Genomic DNA, 315 nt, shown 5'->3' with positions numbered 1-315 from the left:
GTGTGTGTGTGTGTGTGTGTGTGTGTGTGTGTGCGCGCGCGCGTGTGTGTGCGTGTGTGTGCGCGTGTTTGTGTGCGTGTTTGTGTGCATGTTTGCGTGTGAGTGTGTGTGTGTGTGTGTGTGTGTGTGTGTTCATGCGCGTGCCGGCAAAAGCGTGTGCTCGCACCCGTGTCACAGTGCGTTTGAAGCCTGGGACTCCTCACAACTGCTGCCGAGCTGACCTGGAAACGCCTGGCCCCTTAACATGAGCCTTCAGACGTCCCCAGCAGGCGCACAGCTACACCAGCCGCAACAGCTGCATGGCTGCAGCAGCCG

This window comes from Monoraphidium neglectum (assembly GCF_000611645.1).
Source record: "Monoraphidium neglectum strain SAG 48.87 unplaced genomic scaffold scaffold00031, whole genome shotgun sequence".
NCBI lineage: Eukaryota > Viridiplantae > Chlorophyta > Chlorophyceae > Sphaeropleales > Selenastraceae > Monoraphidium > Monoraphidium neglectum.
Note: the sequence above shows the minus strand (reverse complement) of the source record.